Raw genomic sequence first — 13,278 nt, 5'->3', positions numbered from 1 at the left:
AAATCAATCTGTTAATAACTTTTAAATGGTAATTCGAAATGAAAAGTGTTATATATGAAAATTGATCAGAAAAATGTGCTGGACATGAATATGCCATCCATGCTTGCTGTTGCATCCTGCATCATATAAATTCGCGATAGTTTGCATTATCACCTAATATGGAACATATGGAATATGTGGGATATTATATATATGTTGTCCCGATTCCATTTAACTTTGTTGTAGCTCACCCCTGCCATGTTTGCTATGCTAATCCACCCTTAAATTTGTCGGTAGAAAATGCAACTCCAACCTAATTGATTGTCCGGGGTTCCGACTCCGATTAATATGGATAAGTTGCACCGCATCATCCTTGCCATGTCATGCATATCTTCTTGAGCATGCTGGTTCTTTATCCGTAGTAGTAAGACTTGCATACGTTGTTTGTTCCAGCATTTGCTTCTTCCCGGATAGGATCGCGAAGTGGTGTTGTGAGATACGACAAGTTCTTCTGCAGCTTTCACAGGCGAGCCCTCTCTCTTCACCTATTATACACTCTCCCTCGCATTGCTATCCTTATGTCGCGCTTCTTTATCGAGTCACGTGTCCTATTCCACTTGTTTACCATAATAATCCTATATGTATCATTCCTTACCCATAGCCGTTGCTTGATGTTTGAGCCTTGCGAGTCGTAGGCTTGTTTAGGCTCTGTTGTTTATCTCGATCTGTTATCGGGATATGTTGGGTTGTTGGGAGGTTATCACATGCTATACCAGTTGTTGGAGATACACATGCTTTACTTAATTGTTAACAACTAAAATTGTAAGAAGAGGCATCTGTGAGCCCCTTTGCGAAAGCATCGGAACTTTGACTTGCTAATGTCCCCTAGGACCCGAGTTCTTGTTATCTGTTCCGAGATTGAGCGCTCTACCCATGCGTGGGGATTCACTGGGACCCCCCTCACCCATTACCTTTTCTCGAGTTAGTTGAAAAGGGGGCCACAACCTTGGTTTTATTTGGCGCATGCATATTTATTACTGTTGCCTTCGGGTGTTTACTTCCTGTTGCCTTCGGGTGGTTTATTTCTGTCGCACTGCATAACTGCTAGACGACTTATCTAGTGCTTGGCCGTTAGTGCCCGCCTAGACGCCTACGCAACCTCTGGGTCCGTCTCGGAGTACGGCCGAACTTCGTCACGGGTAGCTTAGTTGGGTGGCCCCCCTAGACTTTCTTGTTGAACTGGGAACGGTCTTGTTGTGAGACATCGCCTGTAAGAAGCGGGTCGAGCATGCGTATGGTTACATTTGGGCAACCCCTGCAGGGTGTACATCTTATCGATAAGCCGTGTCCGCGGTTATGGACGACTTGGAATTGCATAGCTTGATCATAGAACAACTTACACCTTTATGTGTTGATAATAATTTGCTAATAACTTGATTAGTAATATAGCACTACTACAACCGATACCTAATAAAACTTGTCCACCGTTGAGTGCCTTTTACATTGCCTCTTCGCAATTGTTGGAGGGGATATGTGTAATCGGCTGGGTTATGTTTGTGTAGTATTTTATCTGTTACCTTGTGCGCTTTCTTATCTTATCTGATTAGACGGATGTTGTAGCGTGTCTCTATTGGTTATAGTTTTGCTACCGCTAAACCTACCATATAGCCCCCGGCGATATATATATTATACTCGCCCGGCGAGCATAGCCATTTCTAGTCTCGCTAAGTACGTGCCGGAGTTCGTTCCTTGGTACTTACTCTCGCCTTTTCCCCTTTCTCTTTTGCTTCCTCCCTCTTGTCGGCAACCGATGGCCCGACTTTGACAGGTACAAGATGACGACGTTAGCAAGGTTACCCTTCCGGCTTGGCCTGGGCAGGGTTATGGACGCCACTGGTTATCTTCAGGACTCTTAGTCCAATTTGTATCTTGTCCGTACTCGGACGTATTCGATCTTCTGTATGATTTGGATCTTTGTATGTATCTATTTGTATCTTGACTCGTTGGAGTTGTTATTGTAATATATGTATCTTGTGGGCTCTATTGTAATCCTGTTGTAATGTTACCGCTCGTGTTAATTCCTCTGGCATCACGTGTGTGATTCGTCGCGCACGTCGTGTCGGAGGGCGTCTCTGAATCGATATCGTGCGGATTTCGGCGGGATCGCTGGAATCCTCAGGATACCGGTTCCGGGGCGTCACAAGTTGGTATCAGAGCCAGGTTGACGGTACCCCACTAGTCCAGCCTGTAGGATAACCTTGCCAACGGACGTTGTTGTGTCTAGTGTCAAAACTATTTTCTGAAAATTCGTTGGATAGATCTGATTAGCTCTATTTTTCTCCTTGTGCCATTCTTGCTCCTCTTATCCTTGCGAGTTTTGAATCTCCTCTTATCTGTTTCTCCGAGTCTTAGGTCTCTACGTGGGTTGGACGATCTTTACCTTTCACCTATTAGTTCTGATCTTCGGAGGTCCCGACGCAAATGCATCATCAACATCAGAACCACGACTTCTTGTTAGTGGTGTCGCCGATCTACGTGGAGCAAGAACTCTTGTTAGTGGTGTCGAGGAGATCGACACGTCGCCAGAAGATCCGATAGTCCACCTCTCTCCCCCGTACCTGGACGTGGAACCTCGGGGCGAGGTTCCTTGTTAGTGGTGTCGATTGTAACGGCCCAGGAACATACCCCTAATAGAATTGCTTGTTCTTTTTCTTTTATGCATCATGGCATCTTGCATCATATCATCCACAAGATTTTATCAAATAGAAATCATTTTAAATAAAAACTATTTTGAGTTTCTCCCTCTCATATGGTTTATTTAATAAACCTCCTCTATGTCTTTTTCTTTAACAAAACCTTAACACCAAAACTATCTAATAAATAAAACTATTTTTAAATGTTTTTAAGATAAAACTTTATTTGTTTTGCTCTGTTTTCAAAAGATGTTTCAAACCAGTTTTCAAATCAGCAAAAGGTTTTCAAAATAAAACTCTAAACCCTAACCAGGCCTCCCTCTCCACTTGCCTTTTTCTTTTCCCCCCCGGAGAGGCCCAGTGCCAGCCCAGCCCGAGCAAGCCCCTTTCTCTCCTTCCTTCCTTCCGGCCCAGCCCACCCCGAGGCGAATCGGTACTCCCTTTTCTTTTCTCTCTGTCGTCTTCCCCAGCTGGTCACGCGGGAGGCGTGCTCCATCCCGTGGTCCTCCCCCCTCTCAACCACCGCGCCTCCCTCCTCTCCTTTTAATCCCACCTCGGGATCTCCGCAGAAACCCTAGCGCCTTCCCCTCTCTTCCCCTCGCGCCGCCAGCAAGCTCCCCTCTCCTCCTTTTCTTTCTCTGCAAGCTACGGAGAAACCACCGGCGCTCAGTTCGTCGGCGCCCCACCTACTCCGGCCTCCCCTCATCAAGCCAAGGCCACCAGGAGCACCGCCATGATATCCTCCATCTCCTGCTGCAAGGAATTGAACCAGGGAGCCCCACATCGAGCGCAAATTCGCCGTTCCCCTTCTCCGTCTCCGTCGACATTTTCGTCGATTGCGGCGAGCTCCTTCCTCCTCCGGCACCGGCGCCTGCACGTTGAGCTTCGTGGTGAGGTCGCGCATCCCCTGGACTTTCTCTCCTCCCTCCTTGCTTCCTGTTTCGGTTTCCCGACCTTGAAGTCGTTTTTCCCGGCGCAGATGCTCCCCGTCGACGGCACTCCGGCGAGGTTCCTGCCACCGCGTCGCCTTTTTCTGGTCCGCCTCACCGAGAGGCGCCGAACGCCCGCACGCGCGCATCCGGGGACCCTCGGTAGCGCCCGCGCGCCACGCCGCCGACCCGCGGTGACCACCGTCCTCTGGAACGCGCCCGGCATCGAGCAGTTGGTGAGCAGCCGCAGATGCTTTGCCACGTCGTGCGCCAGGTCGTCTGCCACATCAGCGCGCCGGCCCCATCCGTCATCTTCTGGGTCTAGGAACCCCTCCGGTGAGAATCTCCACCAGATCTGGATCTGGATACTTTTGCATCCAGGCCCTCCTTTTCTTCTGCAACCAACCCGCCGTCCCTAGCTCGGATGGTTTTCAACAAAACCCCCTGCACATTTTACAAACGAACCCGGGGCCCCTCCCCTGGTTAAACTTTATTTTCGGGTCCTTTCCCTAATAAAATAAATCCTGTATTTTCTATTTCAACTAATAAAATCAATCTGTTAATAACTTTTAAATGGTAATTCGAAATGAAAAGTGTTATATATGAAAATTGATCAGAAAAATGTGCTGGACATGAATATGCCATCCATGCTTGCTGTTGCATCCTGCATCATATAAATTCGCGATAGTTTGCATTATCACCTAATATGGAACATATGGAATATGTGGGATATTATATATATGTTGTCCCGATTCCATTTAACTTTGTTGTAGCTCACCCCTGCCATGTTTGCTATGCTAATCCACCCTTAAATTTGTCGGTAGAAAATGCAACTCCAACCTAATTGATTGTCCGGGGTTCCGACTCCGATTAATATGGATAAGTTGCACCGCATCATCCTTGCCATGTCATGCATATCTTCTTGAGCATGCTGGTTCTTTATCCGTAGTAGTAAGACTTGCATACGTTGTTTGTTCCAGCATTTGCTTCTTCCCGGATAGGATCGCGAAGTGGTGTTGTGAGATACGACAAGTTCTTCTGCAGCTTTCACAGGCGAGCCCTCTCTCTTCACCTATTATACACTCTCCCTCGCATTGCTATCCTTATGTCGCGCTTCTTTATCGAGTCACGTGTCCTATTCCACTTGTTTACCATAATAATCCTATATGTATCATTCCTTACCCATAGCCGTTGCTTGATGTTTGAGCCTTGCGAGTCGTAGGCTTGTTTAGGCTCTGTTGTTTATCTCGATCTGTTATCGGGATATGTTGGGTTGTTGGGAGGTTATCACATGCTATACCAGTTGTTGGAGATACACATGCTTTACTTAATTGTTAACAACTAAAATTGTAAGAAGAGGCATCTGTGAGCCCCTTTGCGAAAGCATCGGAACTTTGACTTGCTAATGTCCCCTAGGACCCGAGTTCTTGTTATCTCTGTTCGAGATTGAGCGCTCTACCCATGCGTGGGGATTCACTGGGACCCCCCTCACCCATTACCTTTTCTCGAGTTAGTTGAAAAGGGGGCCACAACCTTGGTTTTATTTGGCGCATGCATATTTATTACTGTTGCCTTCGGGTGTTTACTTCCTGTTGCCTTCGGGTGGTTTATTTCTGTACTGCACTGCATAACTGCTAGACGACTTATCTAGTGCTTGGCCGTTAGTGCCCGCCTAGACGCCTACGCAACCTCTGGGTCCGTCTCGGAGTACGGCCGAACTTCGTCACGGGTAGCTTAGTTGGGTGGCCCCCCTAGACTTTCTTGTTGAACTGGGAACGGTCTTGTTGTGAGACATCGCCTGTAAGAAGCGGGTCGAGCATGCGTATGGTTACATTTGGGCAACCCCTGCAGGGTGTACATCTTATCGATAAGCCGTGTCCGCGGTTATGGACGACTTGGAATTGCATAGCTTGATCATAGAACAACTTACACCTTTATGTGTTGATAATAATTTGCTAATAACTTGATTAGTAATATAGCACTACTACAACCGATACCTAATAAAACTTGTCCACCGTTGAGTGCCTTTTACATTGCCTCTTCGCAATTGTTGGAGGGGATATGTGTAATCGGCTGGGTTATGTTTGTGTAGTATTTTATCTGTTACCTTGTGCGCTTTCTTATCTTATCTGATTAGACGGATGTTGTAGCGTGTCTCTATTGGTTATAGTTTTGCTGCCGCTAAACCTACCATATAGCCCCCGGCGATATATATATTATACTCGCCCGGCGAGCATAGCCATTTCTAGTCTCGCTAAGTACGTGCCGGAGTTCGTTCCTTGGTACTTACTCTCGCCTTTTCCCCTTTCTCTTTTGCTTCCTCCCTCTTGTCGGCAACCGATGGCCCGACTTTGACAGGTACAAGATGACGACGTTAGCAAGGTTACCCTTCCGGCTTGGCCTGGGCAGGGTTATGGACGCCACTGGTTATCTTCAGGACTCTTAGTCCAATTTGTATCTTGTCCGTACTCGGACGTATTCGATCTTCTGTATGATTTGGATCTTTGTATGTATCTATTTGTATCTTGACTCGTTGGAGTTGTTATTGTAATATATGTATCTTGTGGGCTCTATTGTAATCCTGTTGTAATGTTACCGCTCGTGTTAATTCCTCTGGCATCACGTGTGTGATTCGTCGCGCACGTCGTGTCGGAGGGCGTCTCTGAATCGATATCGTGCGGATTTCGGCGGGATCGCTGGAATCCTCAGGATACCGGTTCCGGGGCGTCACACTTGTCCTCAAGCAATTCAGTTAACAACTGAGCGATAAAAGAACTTTCACGAACACATTTGCTCATATGATGTATATATTCTCATGCTATGGCTAATACTTAAACAGTTCATAATGAGATACATGCAAATAAGATCATCTAACAGCTATGTCAATCATGGAGAGGTACCAACAATTAATAATAAGCATCATGAATCATGTATATAAGCAAGATTGCAATGTTCATAAGAGAGTATGATAAAGTGGTATCCCGCTTGCCCGTATTTGATCGGCAAAACATAAATGCCCAGGCACCTCTGAAGTTCATAGAAAGACTAGAAATAGTGATTGTCAAGGATAAAAGCATCAAAGTGGTATACCGCAATCAATCATATTTTGGGACAAGCATATTATATTAAGAATGACAGTTGTGCTCTCAAGATAGTGCTCAAAGAAAGAATGGAGACACAACATAAAAGTAAAAGATTGACCCTTCGCAGAGGGAAGCAGGGATTAACATGCGCTAGAGCTTTTCATTTTTTTAAACAGGAGTAAAATTATTTTGAGAGGTGTTTGTTGTTGTCAACGAATGGTAATGGGTACACCAACTACCTCGCCAACCGGACTCCCAAGAGCGGCTCCCATGAATTATTTTTATGTTTATGTGGCACTCCTTCCAACCTTTCTTTCACAAACCATGGCTAACCGAATCCTCGGGTGCCTGCCAACAATCTCATACCATGAAGGAGTGCCTTTTTATTTTAGTTTTATTATGATGACACTCCCCCCAACCTTTGCTTACACAAGCCATGGCTAACCGAATCCCTCGGGTGCCGTCCAACGATCACATACCATGGAGGAGTGTCTATTTAAGTTAATTAATTTGGGACTGGGAATCCCATTGCCAGCTCTTTTTTGCAAAATTATTGGATAAGCGGATGTGCCACTAGTCCATAATGAAAGTCCGTCAAAAGTAAATGACAAGGTTGAAAGTTAAACACCACATACTTCCTCATGAGCTATGAAACATTAACACAAATTGAGAAGCATTTTGAAGGTTTTAAAGGTAGCGCATGAGAATTTACTTGGAATGGTTTGAAATACCATGCATAGGTATTTATGGTGGACACTTTGGAACAACTTGGTTTTCAGGTGTTTGGAAGCACGAGCAGCATTCCCGCTCAGTACAAGTGAAGGCTAGCAATAGACTAGGGAGCGACAAATCAAGAGAGCAGTAACTGTCATAATCATGCTCGCGGCAAAATAAATTAACAGAGGCATAAAAGTGATACAAGAACTCTCAAGCAATATAAATCATTAAGGCTTAATTGACTTTTATTCAGTCATATGCATGCGTGAGCATGTGCCAAGTCGATATAAATGAATTATTCAGAGGAGGATACCACAATGCCATACTTACTTATGAATAAAACAATGCAAGCAAACATCCATGGCATGCTACTCATATTAATAAATTGGAGCTAAACATGAGAGGTCATGAACTACTAGACTTTCTCAAATGACATATACCTCACATGAACCAACTAAGCATGCTCACATGGATGAGTATATGTACAAAAATGAAAACAAATAGAGTTCATACTAGCCTCTCACCACAATCCAATTGTCGTAGATCGTCATTATTGCCTTTCACTTGTGTAGCTTGGATAATATGAAATGAAAACCACGCTTCAGCCACCGAAAACCATTGAACTCATGATGAACTTTACAAACCAAAGAAGAACAACAAATATTTTTGGTGTTTCGAATTAGAAACAAGAACAAAAGAAACAAGCAAACAAAGCAAAATCTTTTTGGGTTTTCTTGTAGCAAACTAGCAATAGCAAATAAAGCGAAACAAATGCAAGAAACCAAAGCAAACAAATGGTGAAGAGAAACAACAGAAATATTTTTGGTCTTTTTGTGTTTTGGGAAGGAAACAAAGCAAAAACAAGAAACGGCAAACTAGAAAAGTCACATAAACACAGAGCAGCAGAAATTCGTCAAACTTGACAGCAGTACAGTACTCGATTTTTAAGAAATTCTTCCACTGCTCAAATCGAAAAGTGTTCAACTAATGAAAGTTAGATAATAACCTGGGGAACATGCACAAAAATTGGCTTCGCAAAATACTGTTCTGGCTATTTTTGGGAATTTTTTCGGTAACAGTCCAGAATCTGTTTTCAGGCAGCACTTCCCCAAACATCATCTCCCTCTCGTTAGAAAACCACACAAACCAACAAAACAAGTATATACAAGTATCCAGCAATCATAATATGCAAAGAATGAGTGATGCCGGTATACCTCCCCCCAAGGTTAGGCTTTTGGCCTAAGTGGAGTTCAACCCCAACGAGGCCATGAGGTAGCGTCTCCGTAGTACGACGAAGATGGATCATATTCCGGGTATGTGCTAGAAGAAGCACCCGGATACGTGACGGTGTAGTCGTAGGAGGGCTCGGCGTCCTCGGAGTCATGTTTCTGGTGGAAGTCTTGTATCTTCATATGTTCCTCCACCTCCTCCTTAGTGCGCGACCATGGTTGTCTGTCAATACCGAACAAACCTGGCTGGGGAAGAGGGATTTCCTTCTCATCCCCGTCAGCAAACAACATTCTATAGACCATATTATCTAAAGTGGAATCAGCGGTAACAAAATGATGGCTTTTCATAGCAGCAATATCAAGTCTCCTAGGGGTTAATAGCACATCATTAGAATCAAGAGGAAGTCTTAAATGTGTTAAAATGCGCAGTGCAATAGTTACTCCAAAAATAGGCCCCCTATTAGACAGGCGGCGAGCAATAAGAGAACCAAGATGATAAGATGTTTGTCCAGTAAGTGCAACATTCAAGAAAGCAAGATGGTAGCTAGAAATATTGCTAGTGTTCTCCCTACCAAGAATGGTAGTAGCAATGTAATAGGCAAAATACTTAATGGCGGGGAGTTGAATGTTCCTTATCTTGCCACGCTGAATGGTGCGACAATCATCATCGGTGATCCCTCGATAGAGCTCCAACAGGTCCCGGGGGTTGTCATCAATCCTCCTTGCTGTACCTACAGGGGCAATATCCAATGCACGACAAAATTCTTCCAATTCCATAGTAACAGGATTACCATAGATCTTGAATGCAACTGTCGGCCCATATTGCTTGTTGTGGAACTTGAAGCTCTCGACGAAGATTTTGGTGAGCATGTAGTATTGCTCCCTTTCATCTCCCACATAGGCGACTAAGCCCGCCCTGTTGACAAGGGTGGAGAAATCATCCAATATCCCTGCATTTCTCAGAAAATCATAACATGGGAAGGATGAAACATTAGGAGCCCCATTGTCCTCTTCGAGCGCGAAGCTAGGCGCGATGATATCCTCATTGTAGGATCGCCTATGTCGGGTAGCGGTCCTAGAAGGCCTCCCGGTGCTGGTTGTTCCCCTCTGAAACAATTCTCCAAAGTTGAACTTCTTCATCTTCCTTTTCTGAAATTTTTCAACAAGTGATATAAAACTTGATTTGGTGACATATAATCAAGGGGAACTACTATAGGAACTTGCTAGAGTACTAATCATGCATCAAAACTAGTTTATACAACTTAGAACAAGCATGCAAGCTCACTAAACATGTTACCTACAGCATCAAAATATTCAAGATATACTCAACCAAACAAAATTCTACTTGGATAATCGGAGGAGTCACATACCGGAGAGCAAATGTGCCAAATTTCAGACAGAAATCTGGGCTGAGCAAAGAGATCGAAAAATCCTGAGCTCTTGAGCAAAAACGCGAGTGAGAGAAAGCTGGTTCGAGTTTTTTCGGGAGAGAGAAGATTCTGGGAGGAAAAGATGAAGTAGTGGGGCAAGGAGGGGCCAACACCACAGGGTGGCGCGCCCCCCTCCTTGGCCGCGCCGGCTGGTGGTGTGGCACCCTGGGGTGCCCCACAGGTCGTCCTCTGGTGCTCCAAGGTGCCTCTTCGAAAAATAGGACCAACGGTATAATTTTTGTGAATTTTTGAAAACTTTGAAAAATGCACATTTCTGGGTATTAAGTTTATTATTACTGGCCAGGAAATTTTTTGAAATATCTAATTAACTAAGGAACTTTGCAAACCAAAAGTGCTACAGCAAATAAGACAAGTGGAGGAAGAAAGAGATGTTGTTTACCTCCTCTATGCATATAAAAAGTTTTCATTAACAAGGTTGATCAAGTCTTGCCATCGAATAAATTTTACATAGCATATGAAGAAATAAACCTCAAATCAATCATGTTACCTTGAATTGTATTGATATTGATCCAATCATAAGATTTTGATAACCTTCTTGAGGCTCATATATAGGACAATCGATAGTTCCAACTTTGATAGTTCTCACATTAGAAATAGTATTGACTCCACATACTTTATCAATCCTCTTGGGGAAATAAACGGTATGCTCCTTATCATCAACATTGAAAGTAACCTTTCCTTTATTGCAATCAATAACAGCCCCTGCGGTGTTAAGAAAAGGTCTCCCAAGAATAATAGACATATTATCATCTTCAGGCATTTCCAACACAACAAAATCAGTTAATATCAAGCAGTTATTAGTAACTTGAACAATCCTCACATATACCAACAGGAATAGCAGTAGATTTATCAGCCATTTGCAAAGATATATCAGTAGGTATCAACTTATCTAAATAAAGTCTCTTATAAAGAGAAAAAGGCATAACACTAACACCGGCTCCCAAGTCACATAGAGCAGTTTTAACATAATTATTCTTAATAGAACAAGGAATAGTAGGTATACCTGGGTCGCCCAACTTCTTTGGCACTTTGCCATTGAAAGAGTAATTAGCAAGCATAGTGGAAATTTCCTCATTGGGGATTTTCCTTTTGTTAGTAACAATATCTTTCATATACTTTGAATAAGGAGGCAATTTAATAGCATCGACCAAATGGATTTGCAAGAATAAAGGTTTCATCCAATCACAAAATTTATTATAGTGTTCTTCTTCCTTTGATTTTAGTTTCTTAGCAGGAAAAGGCATTTTCTTTTGCACCCAAGGTTCTCTTTCATTACCATGTTTCTTAGCAATAAAATCTTCTTTAGTATACTTTTTATTTTTAGCATGCTTTTCAGGTTCATCTTCAACTTCTTCTTTATCAGAAGCATCATTCTTATCATTATCATCATTATCATCATGTTCATTACCACTTTCAGTTTCAGCATCGGAAATAGAAATACTGTTAGGATCATTAGCAGGTTCAGAGGATTCTACAACATTTTTATGTTTCTTCTTCTTTTTCTTCTTAGAAGGAGCACTGGGTTCAATTCGTTGAGAATCTTGTTCAATTCTTTTTGGATGCCCTTCAGGATATAGAGGATCCTGGGTAGAGACACCACCTCTAGTTGTTACTTCATATGCATGTTTCTCTTTAGAATTATTATTTAGCAAGTCATTTTGCACTTTAGTGAGTTGATCAATTTGAGTTTGAATCATTTGAAAATGTTTAACAAGCATCTTAACATCATTGGAGGTTCTCTCCACAATATCATGCAAATTGCTAATAGCTTGAGAATTTTCCATTAGATGATTCTCTACTCTCATATTAAAATTTTCTTGCTTAACAATATAATTATCAAACTCATTTAAGCATTACGCAGGAGGTTTTGAATACGGAATATCTTCCCTAGTAAAGCGTTGAAGGGAGTTTACCTCAATCATGGGTGAAGGGGGAATTATCTCACATATATCTTCTATGGGAGGTAGATTCTTCACATCTTCGGATTTAATACCTTTCTCCTTGAGAGACTTCTTAGCTTCCCTCATATCTTCATCATTCAATTCAATTAAACCCCTCTTCTTCAATATTGGCGTTGGAGTTGGTTCAGGTGTATTCCAATCATCATGATTCCGGTTTATTCTAGCCAATAATTCTTGACTTCGTCTGGAGTTCTTTTCTGAAAACACAACCAGCACAACTATCCAAATATGCTCTAGATTCAATGGTTAGTCCACTATAAAATATATCAAATAGATCATTCTTTTCTAAATCATGTCCAGGTCGAGCTCTGATAAGAGAACAAAATCTTGCCCATGCCGCAGGCAATTTCTCTTCATCTCCCTGGTCAAACCTATAAATTCTCTGTAAAGCAGCATGTTGAGCACTAGCAGGAAAGTATTTTCGAAAGAAAACATCACGCAAATCAGCTGGACTTTTAATAGAACCAGGAGGCAAATTATTATACCAAGTTTTAGCATCATCCTTTAATGAGAAAGGAAAATTTTTAATGACAAAGTAATTACGCATCTTGTCATCATCAGAAAACAAGCTACTCATAGAAGAAAGTTCATTCATGTGTTCTACAGCACTTTCTTTTTCAGTACCACAAAAGGGTGCTTTCTCTACAATAGCTATATGAGATAGATCAAGAGAAAAATCATAATCTTTATCCTTAATGCATATAGGAGATGTGGCAAATTTAGGATCATGAGCTAGCTTATGTCTAACAGTATATTGTGTAAGAAACTTTTTAATGTTTCTTGCATCAGCAGTAGCATTGCATCTATTAATAAGATCATCGTTAAGCTCCACATAATCTTCATCAGGATCATCACTAGAGTAATCAAGTTCAGGTGAACTAACAGGTGTAGTGGCATTTTCATTAGGAGTTTCAGCATTTTCAATTTGTCTAGACCTAGCAATTGTAGCATCTAGAAAGGATCCCAACGAACCACTATCATCAAGCACAGCAGAAACATTATCAATATTATGAGAGTTTTCAGATTCAGCAGACGTACCACCAAGCGAAGCTTGTGGCGGTGAAACAAGTTGACTTATCACAGACGGTGAATCAAGAGTGGCAGAGGTACTCAGAGTTGTACCTTTTCTTGTAGTGGATGGTAGTATGGCGACTTTAGGATCGCGAGTTTTACCCATGATGGAGAATTTGCAGCGAACAATATCAATCCAAGTGAACTTCCAAATAAAGCTATGCT

General features: G+C 42.6%; 1 long non-coding RNA gene across 3 annotated transcripts; it reads left to right on the top strand.

Annotated features, from left to right (window-relative positions):
- The first annotated feature begins 512 nt into the window (after nucleotides 1-512).
- LOC139838448 (uncharacterized) lies at nucleotides 513-6,180 on the top strand. 3 transcript variants are annotated; one of them, XR_011755076.1, is made up of 4 exons: nucleotides 513-3,562; nucleotides 3,652-3,937; nucleotides 4,582-4,654; nucleotides 5,960-6,180. It is a non-coding gene; the product is annotated as an uncharacterized lncRNA (long non-coding RNA). The 3 variants fall into 3 exon arrangements; XR_011755077.1 differs by having other exon boundaries at nucleotides 513-3,567; XR_011755075.1 differs by having other exon boundaries at nucleotides 513-3,937.
- Nucleotides 6,181-13,278: the final 7,098 nt, after the last annotated feature.

The sequence above is a fragment of the Lolium perenne genome, chromosome 3 (genome assembly GCF_019359855.2).
Source record: "Lolium perenne isolate Kyuss_39 chromosome 3, Kyuss_2.0, whole genome shotgun sequence".
Classification (NCBI taxonomy): domain Eukaryota; kingdom Viridiplantae; phylum Streptophyta; class Magnoliopsida; order Poales; family Poaceae; genus Lolium; species Lolium perenne.
This window is presented reverse-complemented; position numbering and strand designations above follow the sequence as displayed.